Here is a 26,209-nt window from a genome sequence, read left to right on the forward strand (position 1 = left end):
ATCAGGGTTGCGATCCAGACAAAGGAGACTGATAAACCTGTTGCAAAACATTTCCTTCTTCATAATCATCTAGTCTCATCTCTACGATGCATGATTATAGACCAGGTACCAGAACCGACAAGAGGTGGTGATAGGGTCCTAGCATTAAAAAGACTTGAATCACGATGGATATACAGGTTGGACACCATCACACCTCGTGGACTCAATGAAAATAATCCATTGAAGATCTTTATACATTAACTTTCAACAATATTAGGTTGGGATCCAATTTGATCCCGATTTTAGTTTGAGCAAGAAGTTTCATAAAAAGCAAAATAAAAAATAAAATAAAAAATAAATAAAATATAATAATAATAAAATGTATATATGTATTTTCTCTATGCAAACAATGTCCTATATTTTAATGTTTTATGTTGTAATGTTTGGATAATTATATGCAGCTTCTGTTACGCATGTATTATTTGATGTGCAGAAGTGTGGCATTTTTAATGGATTCACATATGTATTCGTGTATGTATGCCTTTAAGGGGCAGGGTGTGATATGTCTCACGGGCTTCCTTGTATAGCTAGTGATATTGTGCAATATATTTTTTCAATGAGGCCGCTATCTACAAGATAATGGTTACAGTATGTTGATTATGTAACTATTAGTAGGTAAACTAGTCTGTATATGATGATACACCAGTGTGATTATGGCAGCAATGGCTGTCATATTGTATCTTGGTGATAGTGAAACGCAAACATCTTCCCATGAGACGCATGACGCGTATCCGGGCGGATGTAATGCTGGAACGCAAAGCGGTGACCGGTGGAGCACATATGACGCGCTTCCGGGTAGGACGCGATTTCAGCATTTCCAATGCAGATGGAACACAGAGCGGTGACCGGTGGAGCGCATATGATGCGCTTCTGGATAGGACGCGATTTTAGTACTATATATGTAAGTGTTTGAAATCCGCTATGGCCTCTTGTATTATACTGGTGTTAAATAGGTTTGGATAGTCACATAATGTACTGATGATTGTGGTGAAAGTACTGCTGTGAGCAGTGCCTGAGAGGTATACTTGTTCCAGTGATAATATGGAGCACTGGGACATGGTTACTTCCGGTAATTAAGCAATTAAATCGTTAAGGTAATTGAGTATGTGCTATATAAGGGAGCCCGTGAGGCTGATGTCAGTATGCTGTTTTCTGGTGTGCTGAACAGATGTCTCCTGTGGTGGTCTTGAAAAAGGCTCTGCGAAGCCAAAACGTCGACATGTATGTGATGACTTCAATGTCCTAATAAATCCTTTTATCTATGGAAATGAATTGGTGAGTGCCCTCTATTTGAGATCCTCATTGGGGTCTTGAAGACAACCTGGTATGTATATATATATATATATATATATATGTATATAGGGTGAGCTAACAGCGCCAAAAAATGCAGTAGAAAGTATTTTTTCACAGTATGTCTATGATATACCCTAGTGAAATATCTGGTCTCTATATGCCACTCCCCTTTATTTATGGGGCGTCTGCTCGATCTTAGGTAAAACCTACACTTGTACGTGTGCAGGATAGAAGAGAATTGGAAAAAGCAAATAAGATCAGAGCGACCACAGGTGGTACATAAGCTAGGAGACTAAAAAGATGTTTTTTTTTAAAAACAATACAGGGTTTGTTTTACAATGAACGTTTAGACAAGTTTTGGACATAAAAAAAGGCAACATACAAGAATGCTTCTTTAAAAATCCGTTAAAAAGTTATCAAAAAAATCATTGCAAAGGATATGAACAATAATAAAAAAAGGACTACGATAAAAGTAGTGCTAAAAATTCAAGTACTTAGAAGATAAGAATCATTAGAAACAGCTGTGTGTCTAAAATTATGTAAAAAATATGTATGTAGATAAAAAGTTCCATAAATAGAAAAAGTAGCTTAACTGAGGACTTCAATAGTAGCAGGAATCACCCAACGCGTTTCGTCTGGTCTGACTTCATCAAGGGGTAGTAAGTACAGTGGGACACATCATCTATATATACCCCTGTGGGTAAGGAAGTGATTAATGACGTCACTTCCTGTAATTGATTGACATTTTTGGAAACAGGATTCAATCATGCATGTGCAATTCAAAAACACATAATCAGTGTGACCAATAGGGAGGGAGGCTGTAAATATAGTAAAGCGCTTGGTTAGCGCTAAGAAACAGTGCTGGGAGTCTTTGTAGACCATAAAAGTCCTTTGGTCTCGTTTACTCCGGAGTATGACGCCGATCGCATCATTTCCGCCCCACTTCCGGTAACCGCGGCTTCCTCCTGCCCATGCGCCGGCCAATGTGAAGGGAAGTGCGGCAGCCATCTTCTCGGAGTCCGTAATGCAGGACGATTACTTGTGCTGGGAGCGGGTGCCGGCGGCCATAATTGCATGGATAATGTTCATTCAGTTAGATAGGTCGGACACGTTCGCATTGTCTCCAAACGGGAAGCCAAATATGTAAAGAGGATGAGAGCATGAATCAGTGCATGTAAACAGATTAATAGTCATATATAGTCCGCATTAGATATACAGATTCTGCAGACTAGGTGTAAAGTATGCTATGCTGTGGTTCATCACCTTAAACTGAGAGACACTAATGCAGTATTTTTACTTTAAAAACTGACATCCATATAAAATAGTATTTCTCAAGGACATCAAGAGATATACATGTATTTAATAGAACTGATAGAATTATATAAATAGATGTATATAAATAGATGGGTGGAGAGTGGATATGGCATTCAGGATCAAATTTATAAATATATATGCGCATATATCATCATAAAGGGAGAAGAAGCTTTATTGGTTGGAATGCAGAGATGAAAGAGAGAGAGAGAGAGATGTATAGAGAGGTATACAAAGAAAGGGGGGGGGTGTAAGAGTCGCACGCCCCTGATCTAGTTATTATTACAGCACCCGGTCTTCTTGGGAAGTTTCCTTACCCAGTACTGGCCGGGCCAACACTGCTTGGCTTCCAAGATCGGACGAATTTGGGCATATCCAGTGTGGTATGACTGTAATCTGAGATCTGGGTGGTGGGAGAGGGGGTCCAGAGGTAGGGGAGACACCACTCCGTTTTCCAACCTGGACCTAGCTAGAAAAAGATAAGTGGATGATGTCAGGAGTTGAGGATTGGAAATAACAGGCTTACGTTTATAAGAAGGGAGCTATTTCATAGCCTTCATTCAGTCCGTCCGGATGGAGGGATTTTATTTCATGTATCCAAAACATCTCTCTCTTTGATAGAAGGTTGGAGAGGTCCCCCCCTCTTTCTCCAAGTGTCACTAGTTCTAAACCCTTGAACGTGAGTTCCTCCGGGTTAGAGCCATGGTGTTGTAGGAAGTGTCTGGATACGGCATGTGTTTGGACCCGGTTTTTTATGTTTCTTACATGCTCCTGCACACGGATTTTTAGTGGCCTCTTAGTCTTGCCGATGTATTTCATCTTGCAGGGGCATTCCAGGAGGTAGATGACTGAAGATGTGTTGCAGTTGATAAAGTGCTTTATCTTGTACTCCTTAGTTTCACTTGTGTTCTTGAATGTCTTTCTATTAGGGTTCACAAACTTGCAGATGTTGCAGTGGCCACATTTGAAACATCCCACACATTTGGGTAGTGTACTCTTGGGAGTTTCACGGTTTCTTAGCATACTTGGTGCAAGGAGGTCCTTTAAATTCTGGGATTTCTTAAACACCACATGGGGTTCAGTTGGTAAGTAGTCTTTGAGAATGGGGTCCATTAGCAGTATGTTCCAGTGTGATTTGAGTGCTTGTTTAATCAGGTTGACATGTTTACTGTAGGTGGTGATGAATCTTACGGTGTCTTTATTGGTCTCCTTTGGTTTATATTCCAGAAGATTGTTTCTTTCCAGGGTTTTTGCTTTAGTATTGGCCGCTGCTAGGAGATGTTCAGGGTATCCTTTTTCCTTGAATCTCTCTGTGTAGACTGACAATTGGGCATCACGATCATCCATTTTCTTGCAGTTTCGTGCAATCCTGGTGAGCTGAGAAAGGGGAATATTATTTTTCCATTGTTTAAGATGGTTGCTTTGATAATGAACGTAGCTGTTTGTATCCACCTTTTTTATGAAGTTCTTTGTAATGACCTCCTTTCCTTGGTGGGTCAGTATCAGATCTAAAAACTCAATTTGTTCCGTGTTATTGTTGGATGTGAACTTCAAGTTCATGGTATTGTCTGATATATAAAGAAGGAAGTCTTTAAAAGAGGATTCATCGCCATCCCATATGATTAAAATATCATCTATATATCTTTTATAAAAGATGATATTCAGATTAAAACGATGATTCGGAAAAATATATTCATTTTCCCAGTGTCCCATAAAAAGGTTAGCGAAACTTGGCGCGAATATAGTGCCCATTGCTGTCCCACAGGTCTGGAGGTAAAATTGATCCAGAAATTTAAAATAATTATGTTTCAGGATAAAATTCATAATTTCACAAATAAAAATACGGTGGTCATCCGTGATGAGATGATCCTTACCCATGAAAAAATTACATGCCTGAATTCCCTTTTCATGTTTAATGCACGTATATAAAGACTGTACATCTATCGTAACCCATCTGTACGTGTCTTTCCATCCTTGTGATTCCATTAAGTTAAGAACTGAAGTGGTATCTTTAAGATATGCAGGTAGGTCCATGACATATTTTCTGAGGAAGATATCCACGTATTCCGACAGGTGAGATGTTAGAGAATCGATTCCTGCCACAATAGGCCTTCCCGGTGGATTGGTCATCGATTTATGCACTTTTGGGAGGAAATAAAAGATGGGGGTGACGGGGTTGGTGTTAAGGAGGTACTGGTACTCTTCCTAAGACAGTGTCTCATTTCTGAGGCCTTTAAGGAGGATGACTCTGAGTTACTCCACGAAGGATTCCTTCGGATCCGCTGTGTCACAACTGAGGGCCTGAGCTGACGGGAGGCAGCCTCAGTTGTAGGGGCTGAGATGTACCGGAACCTGGAAGGTTGTATCAGACCCCTGGACATGTAAGTAACATGAATAATAACTGCCCGAAGGCGTGACCACGACAACTTGGATAAAAGTCAATGATGTTTATTATGACAACTCCGCAACACAGCAGCAGTAAAAGAAAACGTAAAAGTCAGCAAAGAATAAATACAGTTCCTGGGTACTACAGGATGGCAGGAGCCACAGGGCACTGGTAGTGTGAGATAGTTCTTATGATCTTCTAGATGGAAAGTCCTTACCAGGCCCGACTGTAGCAATGGAGATAACCCAGGATTGTGCCAGCTGGTGTTCCAGGAAAAGCTGGGATGCTGAAGATAAAACAGCTGCTGTGGATACTGGCTGGAACCAGACTGTTGTTAGCACGGAGTGGATACTGGCTGGAACCAGTTAAATAATAAATGAACTTGGGAGCGATGAAATATGAACTGAAATGTAGAACTTGAGAGCGGAGAAATAATAATACCGGTGGAGAGTGGTAAAGTGTAGAAAGGACACCGGCCCTTTAAGGGAAGCTGTACTCTGCTGGAAGCTGAGCTGGAAGCAGGTAATGTTGTAGCTGGAAACAGATGAATCCACAATGGATTGGAGAGTCAGGCTACACCGCAGGTGGAATGCTGGTGCGGGTCTCTATGGTGGAAGTCTTGAGACAGGAGCTGGAACCTGGAAGACAATCACAGGAGAGAGACAAACAGGAACTAGGTTTGACAACCAAAGCACTGACGCCTTCCTTGCTCAGGCACAGTGTATTTATACCTGCAGCAAGGAAGGGATTGGCTAGGCAATTATGCAGATTAACAATACTGACAACAGATTGGAGGAAATGATCAGCTGACAGAATCCAAGATGGCTGCGCCCATGCAGACACTTGGAGGGAAGTTTGGTTTGTAATCCATGTGGTAATGAAAACAGTAATGGCGGCGCCGGCCACTGGAGACAGGAGACGCCAGGCTGACAAGTGCACATCCAACCACGCGGACACAGCGGAGGCCGCGGCTGACGTAATCGCCACTCTGACACTCTGCATGCAGAAGCTCAGGGACGGCGGCGGAGGCCGTGGGAGACGCCATGCCAGATGTAATAAGGCGTTACTGTGACAGCGTCTCAGAGAGACAGGAGAGGATGCAGGAATGTGAACATTAGGATAACAGATGGGATCCGGTCCTGGAGCGCTGAGCCAGCCTTAGGAGGCATCTGATGGGTAAGAAATGGCGTCCAGATACCCGGATCGTGACAGCACCCCCCCCTTTAGGAGTGGCCCCAGGACACTTCTTTGGCTTTTGAGGAAACTTGGAATGGAATCTCCGGACCAAGGCAGGAGCATGGACATCAGAAGCATTGGTCCATGAACGTTCCTCAGGGCCGTAACCCTTCCAGTCAATAAGATACTGTAGTTGACCGTAACGGTGACGTGAGTCCAGGATCTTGGCCACTTCATACTCAACGCCTCGTTGAGTTTGGACTTTCGGAGTTGGAGGAAGTGAGGAATGAAACCGATTCAAGATCAGCGGTTTCAACAGGGAAACATGGAATGTCCTGGGTATTTTTAAGAAGGGAGGCAACTGGAGTCTGTAAGCAACAGGATTGATGACTTGTTCAATCTTGAAAGGACCGATATAGCGAGGTGCAAACTTCATACTGGGAACTCTTAACCTCAAATTCTTCGTGGATAACCATACCCGATCACCCACCTTGAGAGCAGGAACTGCTCGACGCTTCTTATCCGCAAACTTCTTGTACCTGAACGATGCCTTGAGCAGAGCTGATCGTACGCTCTTCCAGATATTGGCAAACTGATGCAAGGTGATATCCACTGCGGGAACAGAAGTTGCTGGAAGCGGTTGGAACTCAGGAACTTTAGGGTGGAATCCAAAGTTAGTGAAGAATGGTGTTGAAGCAGATGAAGAATGATACTGGTTGTTATGACAGAACTCGGCCCAGGGAAGTAATTGAACCCAGTCATCTTGAGAGGAGGACACATAGATGCGGAGGAAGGCCTCCAAGTCCTGATTCACCCTCTCGGTTTGACCATTGGTCTGAGGATGGTAAGCCGTGGAAAACTTTAGCTTGACTTGGAGGACTTGACATAAACTTCGCCAGAATTTGGCTGTGAATTGAACTCCTCGATCTGAGATAATTTCTTCAGGAAGACCGTGGAGTCGGAAGATCTCTTGTATGAATACTTGAGCCAACTTGGAAGCTGACGGAAGACCGGTGAGAGGAATGAAGTGTGCCATCTCGGTGAACCGGTCAACTACCACCCAGATGGTATTGAACTTGTTGCACATGGGTAAGTCTGTAATGAAATCCATCGACAAGTGGGTCCATGGTCGACGGGGAACGGATAGTGGAACCAGTTGCCCCGCAGGCGACTGGCGGGATACTTTATGTTGGGCACACTTTGGGCAAGATGCAATAAACTCCAAGACGTCCTTTTTCAGAGTTGGCCACCAATAGGACCTAGAGATAAACTCCAGGGTTTTTTGGATACCTGTATGTCCGGCAAAACGGGAAGCATGGGCCCAATGCATGAGCTTCTTCCTTAGCATCGGCTTCACAAAACTTTTCCCTGATGGGGGCGTAGAGTCCATCCCTACCGTGGAGAATGCCAACGGATTTATAATAGGATGCTTGTCTGAAGACTCTGACTCATTTTCTTGCTCCCATGAGCGGGAAAGGGCATCGGCCTTGCGATTCTGAGAGCCCGGACAGAACTGGAGTTTAAAGTCGAACCTGGAAAAGAAAAGTGCCCATCTGGCCTGACGAGGGTTGAGACATTGTGCGCCCTTCAGGTATAAAAGGTTCTTGTGGTCTGTAAGTATGGTGATTGAATGAGAAGCTCCCTCCAACAGATACCTCCACTCTTCTAGAGCGAGCTTGATGGCTAGCAACTCCTGGTCGCCAATGGCATAGTTGCGCTCAGCTGGGGAGAACTTCCGGGAGAAGAAACTGCAAGGGTGTAAATGGCCATCTTTAGCCCTCTGAGATAACACCGCTCCTACTCCAACGGAGGAGGCATCCACCTCTAAGATGAAAGGAGAGTCGATGTCAGGCTGTTTCAGAACAGGCGCAGAGATGAACCTTTGTTTTAAAAGATGAAATGCTTGCATGGCTTCTTCAGACCACTTGGACGGGTTAGCACCCTTCTTAGTGAAAGCAGTAATAGGCGCCACAATGGTGGAAAAGTCTCGTATAAACTTTCGGTAATAGTTGGCGAACCCTAAGAACCTCTGGACCCCTTTGAGGGTTAAGGGTACCGGCCAATTTTGGATTGCTTGTAGTTTCTCAGGATCCATCTCTAGTCCGGAACCGGACACAATGTACCCTAGAAACGGAATGGACTTGACTTCAAAGACGCATTTTTCTAATTTGCAATAGAGATGATTGACACGGAGACGGGACAGAACCTCTTTAACCCAAAAACGATGTTCCTCTAAATCGTTGGCAAAAATGAGGATATCGTCTAGATAGACCACGACATGACGGTATAGAATGTCTCTGAAGATCTCATTGACAAAATGCTGGAAGACAGCTGGAGCATTGCTCAATCCGAAGGGCATGACGAGGTACTCATAATGTCCGTCACGGGTGTTAAAGGCAGTCTTCCACTCGTCACCCTCACGGATCCGGATGAGATTGTATGCACCTCGCAAGTCCAGCTTTGTAAAGATGGTAGCTCCGCTAACTCTGTCAAAGAGCTCAGTAATCAGGGGTAAAGGATAACGGTTCTTGATGGTAATGTCGTTCAAACCTCTGTAGTCGATGCACGGCCGCAGACCACCATCTTTCTTTTTTACAAAAAAGAAGCCTGCGCCGGCTGGAGAAGAAGAAGGTCGAATGAACCCCTTTGCTAGGTTCTCTTTAATATATTCCTCCATAGAATGCGTCTCAGGCAGAGACAACGGATAAGTTCGGCCTCGAGGTGGAACCTTCCCTGGAACGAGATCAATCGGACAGTCCCATTCTCTATGAGGAGGAAGGATATCAGCAGAAGCTTTACTGAACACATCCGTGAAATCTTGATATGGAGGAGGTGGAACATCAGACGACCTGGGGGAGGAAGAACAGACAGGCAATACTTTAAACAAACATGTCTCAGCACAGGAGGAACCCCATGCCAGGATTTGCGTAGTCGTCCAATCAATTGTAGGATTGTGAAGACGGAGCCATGGAAGGCCCAGGACCACAGGATGTGTGGCTCTTGGAATCACTAAAAAAGAAATAAGTTCGGAATGAAGAACTCCCACTCTCAGACGAACTGGTAGAGTCCTTAAAGAAATGACTGCATCAAAAATTTTGCTGCCATCCACGGCAGTTAAAGAAATGGACGAAGGAAGTCTCTCGGTGGGTAGGGACCACCGTTTAACATAGGCTTCGGTAATAAAGTTCCCAGCTGCTCCGGAATCAAGGAGGGCAATGACGTTCCGATAACGTTGAGCAACTTGAAGCGAGACTGGGAGATTACAATCTTGAGGAGATGGAGAGGAGATCATTACTCCTAGCCGGCCCTCTCCTTGGCGAGCTAGGATTTGGAGTTTCCCGGACGTTTGGGACAGGCATTAATGGTGTGAGACGGAGCTGCACAATAGAGACAGAGAAACTCGGAGAGACGTCTTCGGCGCTCAGCAGGAGTTAAACGGGAACGGCCAAGTTGCATGGGCTCATCTTTAGATGGTGACAGTTGACGAGGAGGAGGAGCAGAAGATTTTGGAGCAGATGATCTTCCACGCTCAGTTGCTCTCTCTCTGAAACGTAAATCAACTTTCGTGCAGAGTGAGATTAGCTCATCTAACTTAGAAGGTAAGTCTCTGGTAGCTAACTCATCTTTAATACGCTCAGATAAGCCATGCCAGAATGCAGCATACAGGGCCTCGTCGTTCCATGCCAGTTCGGATGCCAGGATCTGGAACTGTATCAGATATTGTCCTACAGTACGTGACCCCTGGCGTAAACGGAGAATCTCGGATGAAGCTGAGGTTACCCGGCCTGGCTCGTCGAAGATGCGCCTGAATGTTGACACGAAGGCAGTGTAGGAAGATAGCAGGGTGTCGGACCTCTCCCATAACGGTGATGCCCAATCAAGGGCTGAGCCACTGAGAAGAGAAATAATGTAGGCAATTTTTGTACGGTCACTGGGAAAATTGCCAGGTTGTAGCTCAAACTGAATCTCACACTGGTTGAGAAATCCCCTGCAGAATCTTGGAGATCCGTCAAATTTTGCTGGCGTTGGAAGATGAAGACGTGGAGCAGAAATGGGTAAGGTGGGTGGGGTTATAGCTGGAGTCACTGTGGTTGACGCACCAGACGCGCCTGATCCACGGAGAGTTGTCTGAATCCCATCCAGCCGAGTAGAGAGATCCTGGAGACAGCGGATGATGTGGCCCTGTGCAGCCTCCTGGTGTTCTAGTCGGGCTGCCAGTTCTTGCATCGGCCTGGCCGCTTGATCCTGGTCTCCGGCTGGATTCATTAGGTCAGTGCTTACTGTCACAACTGAGGGCCTGAGCTGACGGGAGGCAGCCTCAGTTGTAGGGGCTGAGATGTACCGGAACCTGGAAGGTTGTATCAGACCCCTGGACATGTAAGTAACATGAATAATAACTGCCCGAAGGCGTGACCACGACAACTTGGATAAAAGTCAATGATGTTTATTATGACAACTCCGCAACACAGCAGCAGTAAAAGAAAACGTAAAAGTCAGCAAAGAATAAATACAGTTCCTGGGTACTACAGGATGGCAGGAGCCACAGGGCACTGGTAGTGTGAGATAGTTCTTATGATCTTCTAGATGGAAAGTCCTTACCAGGCCCGACTGTAGCAATGGAGATAACCCAGGATTGTGCCAGCTGGTGTTCCAGGAAAAGCTGGGTTGCTGAAGATAAAACAGCTGCTGTGGATACTGGCTGGAACCAGACTGTTGTTAGCACGGAGTGGATACTGGCTGGAACCAGTTAAATAATAAATGAACTTGGGAGCGATGAAATATGAACTGAAATGTAGAACTTGAGAGCGGAGAAATAATAATACCGGTGGAGAGTGGTAAAGTGTAGAAAGGACACCGGCCCTTTAAGGGAAGCTGTACTCTGCTGGAAGCTGAGCTGGAAGCAGGTAATGTTGTAGCTGGAAACAGATGAATCCACAATGGATTGGAGAGTCAGGCTACACCGCAGGTGGAATGCTGGTGCGGGTCTCTATGGTGGAAGTCTTGAGACAGGAGCTGGAACCTGGAAGACAATCACAGGAGAGAGACAAACAGGAACTAGGTTTGACAACCAAAGCACTGACGCCTTCCTTGCTCAGGCACAGTGTATTTATACCTGCAGCAAGGAAGGGATTGGCTAGGCAATTATGCAGATTAACAATACTGACAACAGATTGGAGGAAATGATCAGCTGACAGAATCCAAGATGGCTGCGCCCATGCAGACACTTGGAGGGAAGTTTGGTTTGTAATCCATGTGGTAATGAAAACAGTAATGGCGGCGCCGGCCACTGGAGACAGGAGACGCCAGGCTGACAAGTGCACATCCAACCACGCGGACACAGCGGAGGCCGCGGCTGACGTAATCGCCACTCTGACACTCTGCATGCAGAAGCTCAGGGACGGCGGCGGAGGCCGTGGGAGACGCCATGCCAGATGTAATAAGGCGTTACTGTGACAGCGTCTCAGAGAGACAGGAGAGGATGCAGGAATGTGAACATTAGGATAACAGATGGGATCCGGTCCTGGAGCGCTGAGCCAGCCTTAGGAGGCATCTGATGGGTAAGAAATGGCGTCCAGATACCCGGATCGTGACACGCTGTTAGTGGTTTATACGAGGACCTGTCTCCTAGAAGTCTCTCGGCTTCCACAATGTATGCCGTGCGGTCCATGATCACCAGCCCCCCACCCTTTGTCAGCTGGTTTTAAAATGATGTCTTTATTTCCCTGGATTTGTTTAATCGCTTGTCTTTCTCTGTTAGTTAGATTCTTTTCCTTAATAGGTTGGATCTCTGCCTCACATAGGTCCTTCATCACCAGATCGTAAAATATGCCTATGTTATTTCCCTTAGATTCCAATGGGTAGAATTTCGATACCGGTCTTAGTCCTGATTTGGATTGTTCATAGTTCCATATGACCGCGTCTTCCTTCCTTAGAAAGTGACGTTTCAATGTGAGTTTCCTCACAAATTTATTTAAATCCACAAATGTATCAAACTTATTCATCCCTTTAGTGGGTGCGAATGACAATCCTTTGTTCAAGAGAGAAATTTCATGTGCAGTTAAATCATGGCTAGATAGATTGAAGATGCCTTTGGATGTGGGGTTTTCTACTGCAGGTACCTTCGTTTGAAGCGACTTTTTCCTGCCACCCCCACGGCATCCTCTTCTTCTAGCTGTCTTTTTCGTGGTGACGCATGGCTCTCTCCCTCTTTGATGGTTCTTGCCGTGTCCCTGACCCGAGTGCTTGGTCCTGGGGATAAAAAAGCCTCTCCTGTTGAGTCCAATTTGTGCAGTGCTGAAAATCTGTTGGAAGTTTGCATATGTCTTCTTTCTTGTGGAGCCTGACTTGGCAGTCTCCTTTTTCCTTTATGTGATAGTGATTGCCAATAATCCCTTCTCCCTCTCTGTTCCTGTGGTCCCTCTTTGTTGAACCTATTCCAGTTTTTTACTTTGTTGTTTTCGTAATCCTGTTTGTCCCTACTGAACTTTTTTTCTTTATTCCTGATTACTACGTCCTCTATATGTTCTAGCTTTTTATTCAGAACTTTCTCATTAATCTTGAAATCTTCCTTATCCTTGAAGGTCTCAAAGCCTTTTTCCGTTTCATTAATTTCCGTTTCTAGATTGGCGAGAATGCGTTTTTTCTCTGTGATGAGCAATCTCATCAAATTAATCGAACAGTTATGCAGAATATTGTCCCAATCTTTCATGAAGGCCTGGTTGTCAGTCCCAAAAGTAGGTTGTTTTAAAATTCTAAGGCCTCTGGAGACTCTGTCCACACTGACATAATGTTCTAAACCTTTGATGTCCCACCAAGCTTTTACTTCCTTAACAAGTAGTCTCTCAATGTCCCAGAACATATTGTCAAGGTTATCTGATGTGGGTACCTCCTCAGGTTTATTGGTTTCATTAAAAATTCTATTGCATAGATTGCTTCTCTTGTCCGTACGTTCATTTATTCTGAACATAGTGTGTTTGGTCTACTGGCCCAATTAAAGGCAGCTGTAAGAAATAGTACAGAAGTATGTGTATATAGGGTGAGCTAACAGCGCCAAAAAATGCAGTAGAAAGTAATTTTTCACAGTATGTCTATGATATACCCTAGTGAAATATCTGGTCTCTATATGCCACTCCCATTTATTTATGGGGCGTCTGCTCGATCTTAGGTAAAACCTACACTTGTACGTGTGCAGGATAGAAGAGAATTGGAAAAAGCAAATAAGATCAGAGCGACCACAGGTGGTACATAAGCTAGGAGACTAAAAAGATGTTTTTTTTTAAAAACAATACAGGGTTTATTTTACAATGAACGTTTAGACAAGTTTTGGACATAAAAAAAGGCAACATACAAGAATGCTTCTTTAAAAATCCGTTAAAAAGTTATCAAAAAAGCATTGCAAAGGACATGAACAATAATAAAAAAAGGACTACGATAAAAGTAGTGCTAAAAATTCAAGTACTTAGAAGATAAGAATCATTAGAAACAGCTGTGTGTCTAAAATTATGTAAAAAATATGTATGTAGATAAAAAGTTCCGTAAATAGAAAAAGCAGCTTAACTGAGGACTTCAATAGTAGCAGGAATCACCCAACGCGTTTCGTCTGGTCTGACTTCATCAAGGGGTAGTAAGTACAGTGGGACACATCATCTATATATACCCCTGTGGGTAAGGAAGTGATTAATGACGTCACTTCCTGTAATTGATAGACATTTTTGGAAACAGGATTCAATCATGCATGTGCAATTCAAAAACACATAATCAGTGTGACCAATAGGGTGGGAGGCTGTAAATATAGTAAAGCGCTTAGTTAGCGCTAAGAAACAGTGCTGGGAGTCTTTGTAGACCATAAAAGTCCTTTGGTCTCGTTTACTCCGGAGTATGACGCCGATCGCGTCATTTCCGCCCCACTTCCGGTAACCGCGGACTGAATGAAGGCTATGAAATAGCTCCCTTCTTATAAACGTAAGCCTGTTATTTCCAATCCTCAACTCCTGACATCATCCACTTATCTTTTTCTAGCTAGGTCCAGGTTGGAAAACGGAGCGGTGTCTCCACTATCTCTGGACCCCCTCTCCCACCACCCAGATCTCAGATTACAGTCATACCACACTGGATATGCCCAAATTCGTCCGATCTTGGAAGCCAAGCAGTGTTGGCCCGGCCAGTACTGGGTAAGGAAACTTCCCAAGAAGACCGTGTGCTGTAATAATAACTAGATCAGGGGCGTGCGACTCTTACACCCCCCCCCCCTTTCTTTGTATACCTCTCTATACATCTCTCTCTCTCTCTCTCTCTTTCATCTCTGCATTCCAACCAATAAAGCTTCTTCTCCCTTTATGATGATATATGCGCATATATATTTATAAATTTGATCCTGAATGCCATATCCACTCTCCACCCATCTATTTATATACATCTATTTATATAATTCTATTTATATAATTCTATCAGTTCTATTAAATACATGTATATCTCTTGATGTCCTTGAGAAATACTATTTTATATGGATGTCAGTTTTTAAAGTAAAAATACTGTATTTGTGTCTCTCAGTTTAAGGTGATGAACCACAGCATAGCATACTTTACACCTAGTCTGCAGAATCTGTATATCTAATGCGGACTATATATGACTATTAATCTGTTTACATGCACTGATTCATGCTCTCATCCTCTTTACATATTTGGCTTCCCGTTTGGAGACAATGCGAACGTGTCCGACCTATCTAACTGAATGAACATTATCCATGCAATTATGGCCGCCGGCACCCGCTCCCAGCACAAGTAATCGTCCTGCATTACGGACTCCGAGAAGATGGCCGCCGCACTTCCCTTCACATTGGCCGGCGCATGGGCAGGAGGAAGCCGCGGTTACCGTAAGTGGGGCGGAAATGACGCGATCGGCGTCATACTCCGGAGTAAACGAGACCAAAGGACTTTTATGGTCTACAAAGACTCCCAGCACTGTTTCTTAGTGCTAACCAAGCGCTTTACTATATTTACAGCCTCCCTCCCTATTGGTCACACTGATTATGTGTTTTTGAATTGCACATGCATGATTGAATCCTGTTTCCAAAAATGTCAATCAATTACAGGAAGTGACGTCATTAATCACTTCCTTACCCACAGGGGTATATATAGATGATGTGTCCCACTGTACTTACTACCCCTTGATGAAGTCAGACCAGACGAAACGCGTTGGGTGATTCCTGCTACTATTGAAGTCCTCAGTTAAGCTGCTTTTTCTATTTATGGAACTTTTTATCTACATACATATTTTTTACATAATTTTAGACACACAGCTGTTTCTAATGATTCTTATCTTCTAAGTACTTGAATTTTTAGCACTACTTTTATCGTAGTCCTTTTTTTATTATTGTTCATATCCTTTGCAATGCTTTTTTTGATAACTTTTTAACGGATTTTTAAAGAAGCATTCTTGTATGTTGCCTTTTTTTATGTCCAAAACTTGTCTAAACGTTCATTGTAAAATAAACCCTGTATTGTTTTTTTTAAAAAACATCTTTTTAGTCTCCTAGCTTATGTACCACCTGTGGTCGCTCTGATCTTATTTGCTTTTTCCAATATATATATATATATATATATATATATATATATAAGAAGAAATATCTCTGTGGAGCGCTCTTATTCTATAATCTGATATAATTAGATGATTGTTGGTGGATGTTATATAAAGAGAGGATGACCTTACACATTTATACACCCATATTAGAATCACATATATCTCTTTATTAAAAGATTTTGATTTAAAACTTATCGTAAAACTTTTTCTTTTCTTTTACATTGGAGATACAATTGTATATTTCAACATTATTTGTATAAGGAAAAAAACAACAATATAATGAGCTTTCACCCAACGCATTTCGTCTATATCGACTTCTTCAGGGGTGTTTTCTTAATAACAGCTCTCTGTTTATATTGGAATAACTGTAGTATTCAAAAGGTATGAAGTTCTAATTGAACCAAAGTTGTACTGAAAAATATTTATTACCAAGTTGAAAAAACTTGAAGAAAATTATTCCCAGAATATGATAGCATTTATTGGGATTCCTTATTATAGGCCACCTAATGAATTATATTCTTCTCCAGCATGTAGATGTCACGTCTAGCAAAGTTTGGGGATCTGGCAGTTGAGACTTGCCCAAGGAGGTAGCAGACTGGGGAAGAACAAAATGAGGGGGTTGGATATAGTTCCTTTGCCTGGGATACGGAGCAATGAAGGATGTAGGCAGAGTTTGAGAGTCAATGAAAAGTATTTATTATGTACAGAGAAAAGGTAGAAAACTGAGGTTGATGAACGGTGACTTGAGAACGTGGTCGTAGACAAAGAACTGTGGAACTGTGGGTGAGTGTAAAACGAAGCTGAAGACAACCGTGGACTGCGACTTGTGAGATGAAACTGCGGTAGAGGAGCTGAGAACTGTGGACGGTAGTTTGGGTCGTGACTGGAGACTGAGTACTGTAGACTGTGGCTTGAAAGATGAAGCTGGAAATAACGAGCTGAGGACTGTGAATGGTGGTTCGAGGACTTGGCTGGTAGCAAGAATCTGCAGACTGTGGCTTGAAGGACGAGGCAAGAGACCCGGGGTCATCCGTGCCCAAAGGGTCTTACTGAACCGGGTTTTCCAAGAGCGTCTCCATGGGCAGCAGCAGGCTAGGAACGGGAAAACTGCAGCAGCAACTGAGAACTGGCAAAGCAGGGTTAGAAGTACCAGAATACAGCAGGAATCCTGGGAGCACAGGCTAAAGCACCTACAACAGGGTTGTAACTTGAAGCACTGGCATCCCTGTCCTAAACCAGCCCCCTTTTATAGGAAGAAGTCTCCCTGGATTGGCTGGAAAACTAGGAACAGGAATTATGTCAGAAACTTGGTCTCCAACATGGCGGCGCCCAGTAATGCAGACATTTTCTGACAACATGCTGCTCACTGCCCCTGGTCTCCTAGGCAACGGTTTAGCGAAAGCGAGCTGCTGCAGCGGCGTCCCGCCGCCACGAGCAGACCCCCTCAACGCCATTACCGCTGCCTGTACCCTTGAACCCAGCGCCGCAGCCCTCCACCGCCACTGCCCGGCCGCCCGTGAAGCCCGCCCCGCGGCCCCAGTGTTCCGGTAAGACCCCAGACGCTGACAGTAGATATATATTTCATTCATTTTTCTTGGCTCATTGGGTTGGCATTTCCTCAGTTTTTCAAAGTATCAGTGAAGTCCAACAGAAGGGATCCACTTGTAAACTTAAAAATATCCCTTTGATTTTCCAGCAGTTGTCCTATAGGTCTGCCTGCATAGGTATCCAATATTGGAATCATATATATATATATATATATATATATATATATATATATATATATATATACGTACTGGGGACACCATCAGGAGCACCAGGGACACCACATATAGGACAGTCCTTACCCCTCACTGGTGATGTGTCCTGATGGTGTGTGACTGAGCTTTTATCTCTCTCTAGCACATACCTCTCTGATATACCTGTTATATCCTCCCATTGCTCTGGACACCTGCCCCCTGCAGCATATAATATGTATTACATACAGATATATACACATACTGGGGACACCACCCGGAGCACCAGGGACACCACATATAGGACAGTCCTTACCCCTCACTGGTGATGTGTCCTGATGGTGTGTGACTGAGCTTTTATCTCTCTCTAGCACATACCTCTCTGATATACCTGTTATATCCTCCCATTGCTCTGGTCACCTGCCCCCTGCAGCATATAATAGGTATTACATACACATATATATACACATACTGGGGACACCACCCGGAGCACCAGGGACACCACATATAGGACAGTCCTTACCCCTCACTGGTGATGTGTCCTGATGGTGTGTGACTGAGCTTTTATCTCTCTCTCTAGCACTTACCTCTCTGATATACCTGTTATATCCTCCCATTGCTCTGGTCACCTGCCCCCTGCAGCATATAATAGGTATTACATACACAGATATATACACATACTGGGGACACCACCCGGAGCACCAGGGACACCACACATATAGGACAGTCCTTACCCCTCACTAGTGATGTGTCCTTATGGTGTGTGACTGAGCTTTTATCTCTCTCTAGCACATACCTCTCTGATATACCTGTTATATCCTCCCATTGCTCTGGGCACCTGCCCCCTGCAGTATATAATAGGTATTACATACACAGATATATACACATACTGGGGACACCATCCGGAGCACCAGGGACACCACATATAGGACAGTCCTTACCCCTCACTGGTGATGTGTCCTGATGGTGTGTGACTGAGCTTTTATCTCTCTCTAGCACATACCTCTCTGATATACCTGTTATATCCTCCCATTGCTCTGGTCACCTGCCCCCTGCAGAATATAATAGGTATTACATACAGATATATACACATACTGGGACACCATCAGGAGCACCAGGGACACCCACATATAGGACAGTCCTTACCCCTCACTGGTGATGTGTCCTGATGGTGTGTAACTGCGCTTTTATCTCTCTCTAGCACATACCTCTCTGATATACCTGTTATATCCTCCCATTGCTCTGGTCACCTGCCCCCTGCAGTATATAATAGGTATTACATACACAGATATATACACATACTGGGGACACCATCAGGAGCACCAGGGACACCACATATAGGACAGTCCTTACCCCTCACTGGTGATGTGTCCTGATGGTGTGTGACTGAGCTTTTATCTCTCTCTAGCACATACCTCTCTGATATACCTGTTATATCCTCCCATTGCTCTGGGCACCTGCCCCCTGCAGCATATAATAGGTATTACATACACAGATATATACACATACTGGGGACACCACCTGGAGCACCAGGGACACCACATATAGGACAGTCCTTACCCCTCACTGGTGATGTGTCCTGATGGTGTGTGACTGAGCTTTTATCTCTCTCTAGCACATACCTCTCTGATTTACCTGTTATATCCTCCCATTGCTCTGGGCACCTGCCCCCTGCAGCATATAATAGGTATTACATACACAGATATATACACATACTGGGGACACCATCAGGAGCACCAGGGACACCACATATAGGACAGTCCTTACCCCTCACTGGTGATGTGTCCTGATGGTGTGTGACTGAGCTTTTATCTCTCTCTAGCACATACCTCTCTGATATACCTGTTATATCCTCCCATTGCTCTGGGCACCTGCCCCCTGCAGTATATAATAGGTATTACACACAGAGATATATACACATACTGGGGACACCATCAGGAGCACCAGGTACACCACATATAGGACAGTACTTACCCCTCACTGGTGATGTGTCCTGATGGTGTGTGACTGAGCTTTTATCTCTCTCTCTCTCTCTAGCACATACCTCTCTGATATTCCATGGTAAAACAAATATAATATATATTGAATTCTTAAAACAAGACTGTCAAAAATGTAAATTATCAAAGTTAATTTAACAATGCATTAAACACCTTGATGGTTTAAAAAAATGATGTGATGTAAAATCAGTGCACCCTGTATCTGTGTACGTAACTAATGTATTCTCCCTGTACTTTTATTTACTGAGCTTAGATGATGACGCTATAAAGATCTCTCTTTTTGAAACTCAATATTCTGCTGTATGTACCAATGCTACAGTGTAATATTGTGTAGTTTTATTGCTCTGATTTTCAATGTATGAAATGCCAGATAATCATCTACTTTCCAGTATCGAGATTTGAGGGACTGAATGGTTGTGATAATTAAGTGAATTATAATTAAAACCTGCTATTTATTCTATATATCGGTGTTTGAGTTTCAATGTGTTGCGGTAGGAAAGAATACACGGTGACGTCTCCTTGAAGATTTATTATGTACGTCCACACAGACCAAGCAAAATCAGAAACACAAGCTAATGACACATTGATTATACAATTCTTATATACCAAATTTGTTTATAACAAGCAAATCAAACATTATAGGTGGGTACACACTATGCGACGGGGAAATGCCGGTGATGAATGACTATATTGTTGTTCCGGTGATGAACGACTATAGCATTCAACAATATAGCGTTCAACTATATAGTGCGTACACACTGATCGTTGTCGATCAACAATAACTATCAGTGACGTCACCTCGAACATGCAGCTCATCCTGACATTGACGTGTTGAGCTCCATGTCGGCTCTATATTGGGGATCGGTGAACGGCGTGCGGGAGCGCGCATCATTCATCAGTCACCAATATTTCCCCCATACACACTGGACGATTTCAGCCTAAAGATAAGCGATAACAACATTTCGGCAGTAGGGTACATTGGTTTCCACAGGGAAACATTGGGGTGTAGAGTGGATCTGGAACCAGAGGCACCAACAGGTAAAGCTTTAGCTGTCCCAGAAGCATAGGGGCCTCCTCTATAACCCCGCCTCCAGGCACTGTGAGCTCAGTTTTGAGTTGGTGCCTGCAGCAGCAGGTCACTGAATGGGGGCTGCACTGAGCAGCCCTGAAAGCTTGAAAGAATTTGACTTTGCCATGAGCTGGCAGCACTGTAAGTCAGTGTGACATTCGGTGCTCAGCTCCATCACCTCCCAAGTGGCACCATGCCCTCACGTTGGCCTGGTTCCTGTTACCTACGGCAGCGGCATCCCAACTTTGGCCCGGTCGCAGACTGCTCTCCGGGATCACGTGGCTGCTATGAGGAGGAGGTAAGAGGGTTTAACTGGTGGGACCCAACATTAAACCGTGATCCATCCGTGATCTGAGGAGATGGACCATGGCGCTGGTGTGGACACTGTCACTGGGCAGGAACCCCACTAGATCACCAGGGCATCAGAGCACAGGTCAGATGTATTAGCACCAGTTTGGTACAGCTCCATAGTACCTGTAACCCCTTCCCACTGCCCAGGGTGCCATCTCGCAGATTTCCCGCCCTGGAGCTGCCTCACTCTCCCTCACAGAGACTCTGAGCGCCATCTTACAGAAAGCAGCAGCATGTCTCCGGGACTGCAGGGCAAGGTCTCCCATGTAAAGCCTCCTGTGTACAGCGCTGTCTGTTTACATTCACTTGAGTATCCTACACATCTTAGAGACAGCGTTAGTTGATAAAAGGTGTACATTGCAGAGTATATGGGGCATAATTTAGACCTGATCGGTGCTGTGTGAATACGCACAGCAGCCGACCAGGTCTTAAGTGCGCCGGCAGTGCACCAGCGCATGGCTGACATCCGACAGCTGTCGTAGCCTAGCGATCGCCTCTGCCTGATTGAAAGGTGGGATGGCGGGGTTAAGCCGCCGTTTATGGGGCGCGGTCCGGACAATGCAGGCATGGCCGGACCATGGCAGGGTCACACACAGCGATGAGTAGCTCCAGGCCAGCGTGAAGGAGCTGTGCTGGCCGGGAGCTACTCGTGAAGTACAAAAGCATCGCCACTGTGCAAAGCTTTTGTACTTCTGTGGGGTGGGGGGGGGGGGACATGCCTGACATCAGAGGTGGACTAGCCCTGACCTGGGTGTCCCACCGCATGTCAGGGCTACGATCAGGTCTGAATTAAGCCCATTGTACGAGTATTCTGCTATATCCTCTGGTCTGTGACCATGCTGTGATATATATTTACAAGTTCAGTGCAGCTTTATTGTGATAATTTCTGCATTACCTGTGACTGCGTGTGCCTGTATCTGCTGTGTGGTTTCACTTTTTAGTGTTTCCCAGATATAACTGTCACTATATTCTGTACCCTGGGCTAGGTGCGTCTGGGCCATACAATATAGTATGCACAGAGTTTATTTATATTCTATATAAGTATATTACTCCTGTGTTACAGTCACATTATACCCTGTCTTACTCCACAGGTTATTGTATTTGGCTATATAATCATACTGTGTAAAGGGGGGTACTCACGGAGAGATCCATGTTTAAAATCTAAGCAATCTGACTAGATTGCTTTTAAGCACGAATCTGCCATGTGTATGCCCCCCAGCGATAGCGATGTGTGACCCCGCGCATCGCTATCACTGGTGCTAGATTAAGCCTGCATGCAGGCTCAATCTAGCAGGTCGCTCACTTCAACGCTGTGTGAAGTGAGCGGCCTCCTGTTGTCCCTCTCGCTCAGCACATCGCGCTGTGCTGAGCGGGGGGAGAGGTGTGCTGAGCGGTCTGTGTTAAGAATGCTTAGCACACATCTTTCCCTTAAGTCCAATTGTTTACATTGTGCAATGTCTAACAAAAAGGGCACCAAATCTGCGGAAGCTCCTGCAACATGCAGAGCATGCTCCGCGGATTTATCAGAGGGAATCATTGCATGGGGTTCTAGGTACTGCTTGTCATGCACCTCCCAGTCAGTCCGCAGCTCCTGCACTTAGTCTGGAGCCACCATGGGCAGCATTCACTGCCCTGCTGGGTACTCTGGTGGAGCGCATTGTGCCCCCTATGGGGCCACCGGTGCCATTACCTTTACAAATTGTCCCTATGGTTAATCCGCCTTGGGTGGAAAGTTTGTCTAACCAACTGCAACAACTAAATCAGTCTCTGGTTAGGCAGAAATCTACCTCGGGTCACTCTCGGGTCCCTGGTCCTTCTAAGCATGGCTGCTTCCTCCTCACAATCTACAAACCTCTCTGATGTCTTATCTGAAGAGGAGGGTGAGCATATGGTCCTGTCTGACACTGAATACTGTGTTACTGACAAGGAATCTCCATTTCTAATAGATGTCCCTGCCCTGGTGTTTGCCCTTAAGCATATCCTTCAAATCACAGATGAGAAGGATTCCACTACTGTGGCAAAGAAAACTGATAAGTTTAAACAGCAGAAGGTGGTTAAAACTGTTTTACTGCATTCTGATCATTTAGTGGACATCAGACGGGAACGCTGGTCTAATCCAGGGAAGAAATTCCCTATTCCTAAATGGGCTTTGGCTTAATACCCTCTCCCTTAAGAGTTGTGTAACAAATGGGAGACTCCACTGCCGGTGAATTCTCATATCACCCGCATAGTGGTGTCGTCCACTCTACCTGTCACCACTGTCACCTCACTGAGGGAGCCGACAGATAAGCGTGTTGAGGGATGCCTGAAATCTGTATACTCAATTACAGGGGCTATTCATAGACCCACTATAGCTGCCTTTTAGGCTGTAAAAGGTATTGAGCCATGGGTTCAGGCGTTAGAGGACTGGCTGCCCGAGGATATCTCTGATAATGCCAGACAATACCTGTCTCATATTACCACCGCTTCTTATTACATTCAGAAAGCATCCTCTGAGGCGGGAGTCCTGGTGGACAAGGCATCGGCTATGTCTGTCCTGGCATGCTGCATTCTGTGGTTGAGGTCGCGGAAGTGGACTTTGACTTCAAAGACGTTGGAAGTCCTCCCCTTCACTGGGGACATTTTGTTTGGGGAAGACCTAAATAAAATTGTGTCTGAATTGGCAGCTGCTAGAACAGCTTTTTCCCCCACTACTAATCCTTCTCAGAAGGCAAAAGGTACCACTTTCTCCGGCAGGGTCCACAGGTTATCCACAGGATAACAATAGGATATGATGAAGCGACAGCAGATTTGCACCAATCGGTCAAAGCTTTTATGGTCTCCCAGCATGCAAGGGGCCCATCCATATATCCCTGCCTCCTTGCTCAGGCAAATCAGTTTTTCGTTTGGTAGGGCAGGAGCCGGACCATGGTCAGAGGGCTGCTGGTTTTTAGCAGCCCTAAACTTTCTTATTTTATTTTTATAGTCTTACTATTTTTTGTTGAGTGATCTTTCTAAACAGCGTCATATACGTACCTTAGAAAGAGTCGCTCCAACAACTCTCCGCTTACGCTTACGCTTACCCATGAGTACAGTGCTGTTTCGGCTGGTGTCTGTGTCGGATATACTAGCAGGTCCAGCAGACATTACCAGGCTGTGGCCAGAGCATTGGGAGAAGGTAAGGCATCGGTTCCGCTTAGTAGGGGAATACGGACACAGCCGCACTGTTTTGGGAGGAGACTACCAAACAGTCGCTGACACGGCTGCCACCATGGGTGCTCCAGCGCTAGGCCTTAGGGATCAGCGGCTCCAGGAATAGTATGAGGCCACGATCCCTAGGGTTGATGTCAGCAGTGGGGAGTCAGACACTCTCCTGGTCACCCCTCCCCCCCAGTTCATGACCAGTTTCCTCCAAGTCTCCCGCCATGAACTGTTTCCCGCTTCCATCTCAGATGCTGTACACGAAGGGGACTCAGTCGCAGCATAGGCGGCTGTGTGACTGGTGCGTCAGTGTTCACTGAGAGTCTGTTTAATATAGGTTCATGGAGCGGCAGTGTACACTAGTAGCGTCTGGATCCACTCAGCGTTCACTAACGTATTGATCTGTCCTGGAAGCGAGGTGAGTCTCCCTGTATCCCACTCTACTGAGTACGGGTAATACAGCACTAAGTCTCTATCTACCCTTTTGAGTATGAATAGTTAGATAAGTGCCTATTGCATATGAAAGAAAGACAATGAACTGCTTACACAGTGCCTCAGGAGCGAATAACTAATGAGCAAATTACCCTGATAGGTGCGCAGCTGAAAACACTATGTGGGTGTTTAAGGGAAACAATTTAGGACAGAAGGATCAGCTGCGCAATATATCAGGGAAAAGGGCAATAAGGAATATGAGAGCCGATGTATATTCCATAAATTTATTAATCATAAATAAAGGATAATTGATTAATAATCAAAATGCAACATTAAAATGTTATAAAAAGCACACCTCAAATGAATGTATCCATATAAAGAAGTAACAGTTATATTGGTTCTCTAAATAAAAGTCCACACATAAGGTGAAGTTCAGCTGGTATTCAGAGTAATGAGTGACAAGTATACTTAGGAAAATGACCGTAGGCAGAATATTGGAGATGCAATGAAAGGTCAGTTGGATGTATGTCCCATAGCATCAAATGACGGGTTAACCCAATATTTAAACAGCGTTGATACCTCTCCTTGTGTGGGCTGGTCCAGAGCCGAGCGTCCTCTGCGGTGTATCCTGCAGTGCCCACTGGTGCGAATGCCGCAAAGAAGAGGGAGCCGCCAATTCACTGTGTGGAGCCGTTAATTGGTATAGACGGCTGGCGGGGAAGACACGCCCGCGACTGCTCTTACGGCCTCTGTAGATAGTGTGGTCGGCTTGCGGGTAGAACAAACCTGTGGTCGTTTGTAAGGCTGCTTGTAGAGTCGGATAACCTTGGCAAGGTGTGCTGAAGAAGGCGTGGCCTAACGTGTTTCTTCACGTGACCCGTGACTTTATCAAAGGAGTAGTAACTGTTACTCCTTTATATGGATACATTAATTTGAGGTGTGCTTTTTATAACATTTTAATGTTGCATTTTGATTATTAATCAATTATCCTTTATTTATGGTTAATAAATTTATGGTATATACATCGGCTCTCATATTCCTATTGCATATGTGTCTGTATACATTTACTGTTTCTTTCGCAAGGCATCTGAATACGTTAGATGTGTTTAAACATGATGCAGTAATATGTTCTCCTACATACTTGTAGTTGTAGTTGATGATGTGCTCATATTACTTATTATACTAATGTATAACATGTGACTGACTGCTAGTGTGATTGCTGACTTTACTATATTTTTGTCAGTTTGTTTTATTCCGATCCTCAATGCTGGTGCATTGGTAGTGTCAGATTGTATGTCACTTTAAGAAGTTTAAAGTGATTCCAGTCACAAATTGTGTAGTACACTGTGGAAGTGTTGATTATTTATCATGTCTAAGAGCGGCAAAGGTGAGGACGGTACACTCACAGCAACACCAACACTCATATCATGTTTGTCTTGCAAAGCTGTGTTGTCCTCTCAGGATCTGGCTCAGGATGGTTTGTGTGCAAATAGTTTTACCTTTCACCAGGGGTTATTGAAAAATATAAGGCAGATTCAGGTGTAGATGGATCCACCTTGGGCTATGTTTACACAGACTTTATCCAGTATAGCTGAACGGATAATTCCTCCAACTCCTGTACCAGGGATAGGTTACACTATTAACCCTTACATGCAGCTCC

The 26,209-nt window shown here is 44.5% G+C and overlaps 1 protein-coding gene and 1 pseudogene across 1 annotated transcript in view; one reads left to right on the top strand and one right to left on the bottom strand.

The window, feature by feature from the left end:
- LOC135057100 (oocyte zinc finger protein XlCOF7.1-like) overlaps positions 1-26,209 on the top strand; it is a 173,415-nt gene that overhangs the window by 55,172 nt on the left and 92,034 nt on the right. The window lies entirely within an intron of this gene.
- Positions 2,923-3,040, bottom strand: LOC134898397 (5S ribosomal RNA; annotated as a pseudogene).

This window comes from Pseudophryne corroboree, chromosome 3 (assembly GCF_028390025.1).
Source record: "Pseudophryne corroboree isolate aPseCor3 chromosome 3, aPseCor3.hap2, whole genome shotgun sequence".
In the NCBI taxonomy this organism is placed as follows: domain Eukaryota; kingdom Metazoa; phylum Chordata; class Amphibia; order Anura; family Myobatrachidae; genus Pseudophryne; species Pseudophryne corroboree.